Source organism: Triticum aestivum, chromosome 7B (genome assembly GCF_018294505.1).
Source record: "Triticum aestivum cultivar Chinese Spring chromosome 7B, IWGSC CS RefSeq v2.1, whole genome shotgun sequence".
In the NCBI taxonomy this organism is placed as follows: Eukaryota; Viridiplantae; Streptophyta; class Magnoliopsida; order Poales; family Poaceae; genus Triticum; species Triticum aestivum.
This window is the reverse complement of record NC_057813.1, coordinates 79,447,698-79,456,661: the sequence shown is the minus strand read 5'-3', so window position 1 is coordinate 79,456,661 and position 8,964 is coordinate 79,447,698. Positions and strand designations below refer to the sequence as shown.

Below are 8,964 nucleotides of genomic sequence, written 5' to 3'. Positions count from 1 at the left end.
GCTCAGCTAGTCTAGAGGCCGGTGTATTATTTGAGCGAAGTATTGTCAACCTCGAAGCAGAACTACCCCCACTACCAGAAGATGTGCTATGGCGTGTACTTTGCCGCCAAGAAGCTCAAGCCCTACTTTCAAGAGCACCCCATCACGGGCGTTTGCACTGCCCCGCTTGCCGAGATCATGGGCAGCCGGGATGCATCTAGCCGGGTGGCCAAGTGGGCCATTGCGCTGGCTCCTTATACCATCTTCTACCAGCCTCACACCGCCATCAAGTCCCAAGTGCTGGCCGACTTCCTTGTTGACTGGGCCGAGACCCAGTACCTGCCGCCAACACCTAACTCCACCCATTGGCGGATGCACTTTGACGGATCCAAGATGCACACTGGTTTGGGAGCCGCCATTGTCCTCACCTCTCCCAAAGGCGACAAGCTCAGATACACATTGCAAATCCATTTCGCCGCCTCCAACAATGTGGCCGAGTATGAGGCGCTCATACATGGGCTCCGGTTGGCCAAAGAACTCGGCATCCGCCGAATCTTGTGTTATGGCGACTCAGACTTGGTGGTCCAACAGTCGTCTAGTGATTGGGACGCCAAGGACGCAAACATGGTGAGCTATCGCTTCCTCGTTCAGCAACTCAACGGATATTTTGAAGGGTGCGAGTTCCTTCACGTCCCACGAGCCGACAACGATCAAGCAGATGCCCTGGCACGAATCGGCTCCACCCGGCAAGCTATACCAACCGGCGTGTCCCTTCAACGCATCCTCAAGCCGTCTGTCAAGCCGTCTCTAGAATCAGATTATATCTTTGTGCCGCTTGACCCCGATGAAGTCGGATCCGACTTGGGGACTGTGGCAGGCGGCTCGGGGACTTCGGCAGGCGGCTCGGGGACTGCTACGGTCGTACCTAGCCCGGGGACTTCAGAACCCGGCCCGGTGAATGCAGCAGTCGGCCCGGGGACTTCAACGACACAACAGGCTGTGGCCGACTCCGACCCACCACCTCCCAACCCAATCGCCCTAGTCGTAGTAGCCGTGTTGGCAATAGAAGAAGTCGCAGCCCCATCATGGGCCCAGCCCATCCTCAACTTTCTGGTGAACAGAGAGCTGTCGACTGACGAGATCTCAACAATGCAAATTTGATGTCTACTACACAACCTTCTTCTTGTAGACGTTGTTGGGCCTGCAAGTGCACAGGTTTGTAGGACAGTAGCAAATTTCCCTCAAGTGGATGACCTAAGGTTTATCAATCCGTGGGAGGCATAGGATGAAGATGGTCTCTCTCAAACAACCCTGTAACCAAATACCAAAGAGTCTCTTGTGTCCCCAACACACCCAATACAATGGTAAATTGTATAGGTGCACTAGTTCGGCGAAGAGATGGTGATACAAGTGCGGTATGGATGGTAGATAAAGGTATTTGTAATCTGAAATTACAAAAACAGCAAGGTAACTAATGATAAAAGTGAGCCTAAATGGTATTGCAATGATAGGAATCAAGGCCTAAGGTTCATACTTTCACTAGTGCAAGTTCTCTCATCAATAATAACATAGATAGATCATATAACAATCCCTCAACATGCAACAAAGAGTCACTCCAAAGCCACTAATAGCGGAGAACAAACGAAGAGAATATGGTAGGGTACGAAACCACCTCAAAGTTATTCTTTCGGATCAATCTATTAAAGAGTTCATACTAGAATAACACCTTAAGACACAAATCAACCAAAACCCTAATGTCACCTAGATACTCCATTGTCACCTAAAGTATCCGTGGGCATGATTATACGATAAGCATCACACAATCTCAGGTTCATCTATTCAACCAACACAAAGTACTTCAAAGAGTGCCCCAAAGTTTCTACCAGAGAGTCAAGACGAAAACGTGTGCCAACCCCTATGCATAGGTTCATGGGCGGAACCCGCAAGTTGGTCACCAAAACATACATCAAGTGGCACATGATATCCCATTGTCACCACAGATAAGCACGGCAAGACATACATCAAGTGTTCTCAAATCATTAAAGACTCAATCCTATAAGATAACTTCAAAGGGAAAACTCACAAGAGAGTAGAGGGGGAGAAACATCATAAGATCCAACTATAATAGCAAAGCTCACGATACATCAAGATCGTGCCACAGAGGGAACACGAGAGAGAGAGATGAAACACATAGCTACTGGTACATACCCTCAGCCTCGAGGGTGAACTACTCCCTCCTTGTCATGGGGAGCACCGGGATGATGAAGATGGCCACCGGTGATGGGATCCCCCCTCCGGCAGGGTGCCGGAATGGGCTCCCGAGAGGTTTTTGGTGGCTACAGAGGCTTGCGGCAGCGGAACTCCCGATCTATCTTCCCCGTGGATGTTTTTAGGGTAAGTGGGACTATATAGGCAAAAGAAGTCAGTTGGGGGGGGGGTGCTCGAGGGGCCCACGAGACAGGGGGCGCGCACAAGGGGGGGTGGACGCGCCCCCACCCTCGTGGCCTCCTCGAGGATCTTCTGACGTGAACTCCAAGTCTCCAGGATCATATTCTTCCCAAAAATCACGCTGCCGAAGGTTTCATTCCGTTTGGACTCCGTTTGATATTCCTTTTCTTCGAAATACTGAAACAGGCAATAAAACAACAATATGGGCTGGGCTTCCGGTTAGTAGGTTAGTCCCAAAAGTAATATAAAAGTGTATAATAAAGCCCATAATCATTCAAAACAGATAATATAATAGCATGAATTTAAAACAATAATGAGGCTAGCCAACTCGCATGGAGAAGGCTCCCTCGATCGGTTCCTTCGCTGGCCGTCGGATCGAGGTAAAATTCCCACCACGCCTCTCCTCCACCGTTGGATATTCACTGCATGTTTCACCATGTTATTTCTTCCCCATATGCATGACCGGTGGGCCGCTTCATTGGTGGGGTCGCCATGTATTGGCTGGGTTCATCGGTGTGAGGGTCTAATTGGTTGAGCCTCCTGGAAAGCCTATTGGCCCCCCAATCCCCACAGGCCACAGCCGCCCGCCTGCACCTCTCCCTCCTCCGGTCCTCCCTCGTCTCAGCCGCCACCCCCACGAACCCTAACCGCGCCCTCCTGCACCTGTCCTCCTCCCCCTTCCTGGTCCGCCCCAAGTCCCTCCTCGTCTCATGATCTAGCCAAGGAAAAACAGGGTGGCGTGATGCCCTGGTCGTCGACCGGCGGGGAGCCTACGTAGAGGCGGTGGCGGAGACGACCCTAGATGGTGCCCCGCGAGCCGCCCGACCTCCTTCCGTGGATCTGCTCCTCCCATTTCCTTTCCGTTGATTGACTTTTTTTGTTCGTGTTTAATCTTCAGGGCCAAGATCTGGACAGGGCGCCTCAACCTCGCCTTCCTCTTCCACGTACTCGCTGATAGAGAGACAGCAGCAGCGGTGGGAGGAGCCTGGGCATAGAGGAGAGAAGTGGAAGAGGGGGTGCAAAGCCAGGAGATGGGGTCGCCGGATGAGCACAGCCGCACAGGGCCTGATCCCGCCGCTGCCAGAGCAGAGTGGAGGACCACACGGGGCCCGATGGGGTGGCCGGGAGCGCGCGGCACCCGGCTCCCAAGAAGGGAATGCAGCGGTGCTGGCCTCTCCTCTCCCCGCGCCTCTGTCCTGCGTCGTCACCACCACCACGACGTTGCTCGCCATTGACCTCCCCAAGTGCTTCTCTCCACAAATGGTGCCGCCATGTCCAGATCAATTCAAGCGCCAGGTACCTCCTGATTTGATTTTCTTTAGGATTTGTATGGAGCTTGAATCAGATAAGCGTAACTTGGAGATGTTTTTTTTTCTGCACGAATACTTGCAGATATATGGAGGAAGATTAGTTAGTAATGCCCATATGAAGTTTGAATGTCCAATTCATAGACGTCCTTCAATTTCATTACAATGATGACATGTTTGTTGTTGTTCATATTTCCAACAGGAAAGTACAACACGTGCACATAACTTGTTTGAGGAAATTTCATCTGGAAGCAATATTTGATCATGACTTGTGTTCTTGATGCTTCATCTGCGGCTAGCTGACTACAACATCACATATGTAAAGGGAAACCATCATAAGAAACACAGGTAAAAAGGCATTTTCCTTGTTCTTATAGTTTTGGATCAAAGTTCACTTTTACCTTGAGTGACTGATTTTTTGTTATAGAATGGATTCAACAATAATCAATAAGGAAGTGCAAACTGAGAGGGGTGGGCAAAATAACCTGAGCAAAGAGCTAATTCTATGAAATGCTACTTTCAAGTGATTTGTTGTGACCTGTTAATTTTAAAGTATGGAGCTTGAAGTTTATATGCAGATAGGAAGTTTCATTTTATTCTTATCCACATGCTTACTAAATTTACATTTTTATTTCATTTCTGGAAAGAGGCAACCTTAAATAATTTAGATTTTTTACTAGAATCCCTCTAAAACCAACCAGCTACAAATACGAAATGGCATTGCATTGTTACATCAGTGGTAAGTTCCTATGCGCGCTCTCTGTTTCTAGGGAATTGGTTGACAGTGTTTCTTCTGCTATTGACTCTCTCACTAGGCTTGTTGTCTTTGTTACTGAATTTTGCATTGCTACAGGAAGACATTGCATTGTTGAAGGAGTACATTGGGGACTGGAGTCGATGGCCTACGACATGGGCAGACACGTGTGCTTCATGATTGTTGTTGGTTAACTCGGAGTATATGATGCCTTGAAGGAATGATGTGCATAATTCAGACTAAATCTTGCTGGTGATAGTGAGGAGTTTATTTGGCTGTAGCACTTTGATTCTTTCTCACTGTCAAAGTTTGTTCATTTCTTCTCTCTCATATTTTTCTGTTTGTTTCAGTGTGCTATGTGCATTTTGCTGGTGGCGGGAGTGGCGGCCAAGATGATGGGCGCGGGAGTGGCGCACGTGTGAGCAATGACAAGCGTGTCTGCTGCCAACATGCGAAGGTTAGCTCTGCCAAACCCTGCTCGGCTCACATTGCACCATGGCCATTACCATCTACGGCTTCACAATAGTGGTGAGATGTCCATATTCATGGAATTTTGGGTGATTGTAAGGTGTTGTGTTGCCATTAAATTAGATTGACTTATTAAAACTGAAGGACGGTCGATTTGCTGATCATGCACTGGTAGAAAAATATCAAAAACTGTAACATACTTTGCATGGTATTAAATTTACTTCTCCAGGATGTTTTTGTGCCCTTCATGGGTGAATCTGTAACTGATGGAACCCTTTCCAATTTCTTAATGCTACTATACAAATGTAGTCGAGTAGATCTTTAGGTGTTTCAGAATGAACACACCAGTTGCTTTCTTAGATTCATTTCAACCAAAAGAATGGGTAATATGTTTTTCTGAAAACATGGATACACTTGGTGTTGTATAATGGAATATGTAGTTATTGACATAGTATTTATTTTATACTAATGATTCATACAGCTTGGAGGGGAATTAGTATCTAACATCTTGGTAAATGTATGCTAGGGATTTTTTGCCATTGTAAAATCGATACAAAGCCCGTATTTTTGATGATGCACTATGATAATAGAAAGCATTTCTGAAAATTGTGTTATTGTAGATGTGGCATCGTTCTCGAGAGCAGTCCCAGGCCGTATTAATTCAGAAGAATAAATTCTTCTACTTCTGTTTATTGTGCTTTTAAATACTGCTCCTGTACAGGACGGCTGCGAGAATGGGCTCTCTGAGGCGGCTGTATTATGTTCCTTGCTTTCTCCATCTTCACCCCTTACGTCCTTGATGAAATAATTTATATATGCAAATTAAGTGCCACACATCAGTTGCAAGTGGTCATGCATCCTCCTTGTCAATTTCTCCCAGAGAGCGAGTGTTTACAAGTCCAGTGCTTATGGCAGTTATTAATTAGTCAAGATTCAGTTCTGATGTAGAATATTCAGTTTAGTTGGTCTGCATTTGTCCCAGAGAGCGAGTGTTCATAGGTGCAGTGCTTATGCAAGTTATTATTTAGTCTAGATTCTGTTCTGGTGCAGAATGTCTAATAACTTGCCACTTAAGTTTTTCTACAAACTAAAATTTGAAATTTAGAATTGATCTAGCCATAGTTTTTGAAGCAAGAATACCATGACTTCTTTATATCTTTTTCGAGCTGGAACACTCAGCTATCGTGATTCTTTTGTAGACCTTCTTGACTGGACAAAATGTATGTTGTGGAGAAATTATAAATCGCCTTACAAATTGCAGTGATGTTGTGTAGAAACTGAACAGGGAAGAGACCCATGGCCCAGAGTAGTACATGAAAATGAAGGATACCAGACTGGCCCATGGAGCATGAGATCCCCACCTTACTTGTATGGCCTCAGGCTGAGGAGACCCTTCTAATTAAGGTGGTCACCACTTACTTGCATATTTGAACCTATTTGCTGACCAGTTGCGAGTTAGTACCTGGGAAAATGAACATTTTTCTACCTCAAATTTGCATATCCGTATCCTTGTCTAATTTAAGATTGCTTTTCTTACTATGAAGAAGATTTGTGCTGCTGTAGTGTTCTTCAGTTTCTGGTGTTTAGATGTCAGTTCATTGTTGAGACAATTCTGCTATGTCCGTCTTCTGGAAGATGGAGTAAGTAAATTTTGTTTTCTGTACATTTTCGCAGATCCTATTCGCAAAAGGAAAAAATAAATAGATATAGAGAGGTATAAATTCAACAAAAAACATTTTTTGATTAAAAGGCTATTCCATTTGTCACCTATTGTACTTGCCCATGACTAAAACAATTAATGCATGGTTTTCTTTTCAAAGCATGCACGGAATTAGTAGGCCTTTGCGTAACGGGTATAGTGCTGCCAGGAGATTAAGTATATTCATGAAGTTGTGCAAAGTTTAAAATTGGTTGCGGTATCTCACATTTGTCTAATCCTCATATGTTGCTGGTAGGCATGCTTATGCCCAGAATATTAAGTAAGCTTGTGTTGTGCTGTGACTAAATAAAGCAATGTTCAGACTTATCTTTTGTTTGCTCTACTTAAAGTGTTTAGGGTTTACCTAGAGGGATATTATATGTTTCCTACTGCCGTCTCCCGCGTGACGTCAAGAAAATCCCTGATGTTTATGTTTTACTTGGCCTAAATTTTGGTTTTCAAATAGTTCTGCCTCTCAATTTGATATTTCTACTTGCTTTTGCTTAGTAATATGATGTACTGTTTTCTAGCTCTAGGCCTACTTGCGTTGAAGGTTCAGTTGATTGTTTCTCTTAAGGGTGTTTTTTTAATTAGTGGCATCAACATGTGGCACTAATTCCGTTATGCATTGTATTGTGAATTTTCCAAACAACACCATTATGGTAAATAGAGATGCTAATGAGAATAACAGAGATGCTAAGAGGCAACCTTTTGGGGATATAAACAACAACATGGCTTATGAGTCCGAAGAGAGCTCGAGTGGTGTCTTTTGGTCCTTGAAGCCCTGCACTTTCCTGGTGGAGTAGCAGCAAAATAATTCAGAGACTTTAAAGCTACTGCGCTTCATGTAGTTAGGATCAATTCTTGGTCTCGGTTTGAAATATTCCCCACTTCCTCCTATTTGATTGATTCGTCTGACGGACATTTTGTCAAGAAAATAAACAGAAGGCATATGTATTATTACGAGTGAAGCCATCCATACAAGTTAAGATATTAATAATCCCATATGTGGAATTCGATACATAGAGAAATGTTATTATTCTTTTGCTAATTGGTTGCTTGACCAAATGTACTGTAAATGACATTATTATTGTTCAAGATATACATAAATGTTGTTCTTCATTGTAGTGGATGATATCCATCCCAATTATTGAGATGATGGGAGTACTACTAAGGAGTTTTCTCTCCGACTGAATGAAGCTGCTGTGGAAGAAGGGATAAATAAGTGTCGAGGAAGAAGGGATAAATAAGTTGCTCCATTCATGAGCCGAACTGGCTGCCATACGTCTGCTTTGAAATATACATGCGGTTAAGTGGCACATAAATATTTTTTTTCAAACATACGAATACAAATTGATAGAAACACTACTCTTTTTAAAATAGTGTAAGGCCTCATTAACTGATTTCATACATGGTGTTAAGTATGCATATGTTCTTAGGCAAAAATATACGCACTAATTTTTATATGAAAGGGTCTAAATTTTTACCGCGAGTGCTTGCTCAAATAAAAGATTATTGAAAATACATATATTTTCAATGCGATGTGGATTTGAATAAGACTCTCCGCTACCAAAGTAAAATGTGCATGTACATCGTATTGTAGACAACAAACCTATACTTTTATTTTATCAAAGGGGGTTAAATTTGTTACCGTATGTGCATGCTCACAAGTAAAACAACTAATACATGTTTTGTCTACATGCACACATGGATTAAAAAAGATACACGTATTTCCAGCGGCATAACTTTGAATGGGACTGTGTGCTACCAAATTAGAATGTCTATATGCATCTCATTATAGACACCAAAATACCTTAGTTCCATACTAAATGGGATTAGCTTTGTTCTATGCTACTAAATTTAAATGTGTATATACATCTATTGTAGACAACATGTCCCCGCTTTCCCTAACTAAAAGAGATAAAATTTGTTGTTATATGTGATTGCCCATAACAAAATCAACTAAACCATGGATTTCTTTTCATCGCTAACATGGAATCAGTAGGTCTCTGCGCCATTTGGCGCAACGAGTCCACTAGTGCTTCATAAATTATAGATACGTTGGAGACGTATCAGCATCCCCAAGCTTAATTCATGCTCGTCCTCGAGTAGGTAAATGATAAAGAAAGAATTTATGAAGTGTGAATGCTAGAGGTGCACAAGTTTGATCAATGATAAATTCAATCACCTTTACTAGCATCATTATATGTCATAACAGTAGTTCATCTCATAAAACTTTTCATAATCAAGTAACAAGCTATTCACATGTTAAAGCATAGACCATAAACTTTCTTGAAAACTAGCAAACT

The 8,964-nt window shown here is 43.4% G+C and overlaps 1 long non-coding RNA gene across 1 annotated transcript; it reads left to right on the top strand.

Annotated features, from left to right (window-relative positions):
* Positions 1 to 2,974: 2,974 nt before the first annotated feature.
* On the top strand, positions 2,975 to 7,777 carry LOC123157511 (uncharacterized). The gene is made up of 4 exons (XR_006479018.1): positions 2,975 to 3,232; positions 3,326 to 3,723; positions 3,937 to 4,082; positions 4,588 to 7,777. It is a non-coding gene; the product is annotated as an uncharacterized lncRNA (long non-coding RNA).
* The last annotated feature ends 1,187 nt before the right edge of the window (positions 7,778 to 8,964 follow it).